We start from the raw sequence: 3,309 nt of genomic DNA, 5'->3' as shown, positions 1-3,309 counted from the left end.
TATTATATCATGGAATCCAAATTTAATACTGTCCATTATACAGTGACCCACTTCTAACCTACTGTACAGCAGAGCGACATCCACTTACCTACCTTTTTAAAAATGTAATTTCGTCCAAATTTGAACTTAAAATTACTATAAAAATAAACTGTGCTTATATATTTCTTAGAATTTTTGGTAACAGAATTAAATAGTTACGTGGGACCTTGTTTTAAATTTTCAATCCTTAGATATAAAAGTTGAACATTTTATAAATTTTTAACTACAAAATAATTATTCAATTTAAAATTTGATAAATTTTATCAAGATTTGAACTTCAAATGTTTATAAAAAAAACTTGTGCATATGTATTTTTAATATTTTTCAACTGCTATTGTAACAATGTATCAGGAGCCCTGTATTAATTTTTTATACTTTTTGGCCCAATAGATAAAACTTTATTGATATTTATAGAAAAAAAAAACTAAAAAAAATCAAAAACTTACAATGTCCGTAAACAGCTCAAAAAGATTCAAATTATTTTCAAAATTTTATTATATATAGTAAATGCTAATATAAACATTCAGTGAAATTTTCAAGTTTCTACAGTCACTCGTTTTTTAATTACAACAAAATAAGAAAATCGTTACTTCGAGTGAATATCAAATAATGTAAAAATATGAATTTCAAACGCTCATAAAAATTTAATTTGAGTTTCTTATAGACATTTTTTTTTTTGATAAAGGTAGATTATCTTATAAGGAATCTTGTATTACATTTTAAAATCTTAGTTCTAAAAAGAAAAATGTTTACGAATTATAAACTCAAAATAATTAGGTAATTTTCGTAATTTTTCCATATTTTGTCATTTTTTGAACTTTAAATGTTAATAAAAAAAAAAACTGTGACTAAAGATTTTTAATATTTTTCAAATGTCATTGTAACAATATAGTAGGAGCCTTGTATTAAATTTTCAAGTATTTTTACTCAACAAATAAAGTTTTATTGACATGCATAGAAAAAAAAAACTAATTAAATTGGAAACTGAAATTGTCCGTAAACAGCGCAAAACAAATCGAAATATTTTGAAAAATGTATAATGTATATAAAATAGAAATATAAATAACCAGTGAAAATTTCTTGTATCTAAAGTCATTCGTTTTAAAGTTACACCTAAAACCAAAATCAATTTTCTCGAAAACAGATTTTGCGTAAAAATTCCCGTTTTCCCTTAATTTTTCTTTTGTTTTTCACGGCGCTTTTGAAAACTTTTGACCCCTCAAAGTACCAACTAGATTCACTTTCCTATCAGAAAAGGTACTGTTGAAGAAAATCCAAGCTTTTTTACTGTCCTAAAAGGTGATGACAGACACACAAAAAAAAAATTAATAAAAAAAAAACACACATCATTGTAAAATCAATACATTCATCGTTCCACTCAGAATCTAGAATAAACATTACACACGGGTCTGTACATTTAAAACTTCATTAAAAGTAGTTATTACTTAACACCGAATACTTAATGTACATTATACGCGATTTCTTGAAAATATTATATATTATTACTGAACAAAATTATAATCGTACAATAATTAAACGGACTAATGAAGTATTGAAACATCGAGTTCAGTATTTCTTACTTACTAATGAGTACGTTTTGTTGTACATATTATATAACAACATATAATATTATATATTCAGTACAAAGGACGAACGTCGTGTCTCTGCGCGGAAAACATTACGTTCATGCCAATTAATATTTGATGAATATGAACACCTCTGACGGGTTCGATGGTGGATTTACTGCGATTCGTACTGAACGATATTTATTTTTTTTGATTTATGTGAATTCTCATACCACTCTTGAAAAATGTGAGTAATTTATCATGTATAGTTATGTGGGCATGTATTTTTTGCTGTCACATCTTAAGAATAAAAAAAAAACATTTGCAAAGCGTGGAGATATTACTTAAAGTTGTTTCATGACCGTGGGAGCTCGGGAGGGGGAGGAATGAGAGAACGTGTGTTATAATATATATAATATTTTATCGACACGTCGCATTCCTTCGTACGCTATCGTAGTGCTATCTCGGTATAGAAAATGATATATAATATCACGTGTTCTTGTTTCACGAGTCCAACGTTTAATAAGGTATCGGTTTTTTGGAGTAGAATATTGTCAATTTTCGACATTAAAAATAAAATTCGCAACTACGCTGTAGGTACGTTTCCCGTAGTCTGATTTCCGAAGTTATTCTTAGGCCACGCTTTCATTATTACGTCAACGATCATCGCGATCGACATCGTGTGAATAAAAAATGTTTATGCTATCGGATCGGCACTATGTAGTCGGAGTTTTTTTTCATTTACATTAATTTTTTGAAACGGTGTAGGTCCGTTAATATTTATTAGAAAATTGTATTAAAAATAATTATTAATGATTTCTAGAGATTTTAATGACCACAGAAAATAATATTTTACTTGCCAGTAATAACGTTATATTTACATTATTATCATTTACCATATTATTATTACCTACATGACTACATAATATCATATTATAATGTTTAATAAGTAATAACATGGTTCGTATAAACGTAATATCATAATGACATCATTTAAGCCATTATATTGTATTACAGATATACAAAGGTAGATATACCTTTTAGGGAAGTTTTCTTTCCCTATCCATGTATTATAGGTACTGTGGTGTAGGTATTTATGGTAGTAGGGGCGGCTGGAGAGAAAATATTTGGTTGTAGAAAATTCACGGGGCTTATTAGTTGGTTTTCAAATATTTTTTGACGACGAATGTGAAATAACAACAATAATAAATTAATATTTACTTACTTACTAAATATGTAGATTATATTATTGGCTTTGTAAAAACAACTTTGTATACATTTTCTAATCAACTATTTTTTCCCTAACTATTTTTTCTGAATTTTCAATGTTTGTCGGTAGTTTTTATATTGCATAGAAAATAGATAGGTACTTACATACCATATAAAATATCTAAAAATTATTGAAATACATGAAAAACATGCAGTTTAAAAGAATATAAAGGGCTACTTTAGCTAATAATTCTTTTGGAATAATACCTATATCTTCTAGAAAAACTATTTACAGAAAAATATTTTTCAAAAAAAAATTAGAAATTGATACATTGTTTGCTATATTTATAATCTAAATATAACCCACGAATATGCAAGAAAAAAAACATCTATTAATTATATCTGTAGGTAGCCATTGTACATTTTTGCTTAATTCAGAATCGGGGTAAAACGAATTTTTCATACATTATTAAGAGTACGTTATACCCGCATGTGT

This window comes from Acyrthosiphon pisum, chromosome A1 (genome assembly GCF_005508785.2).
Source record: "Acyrthosiphon pisum isolate AL4f chromosome A1, pea_aphid_22Mar2018_4r6ur, whole genome shotgun sequence".
Taxonomy (NCBI): Eukaryota; Metazoa; Arthropoda; class Insecta; order Hemiptera; family Aphididae; genus Acyrthosiphon; species Acyrthosiphon pisum.
This window is presented reverse-complemented; position numbering follows the sequence as displayed.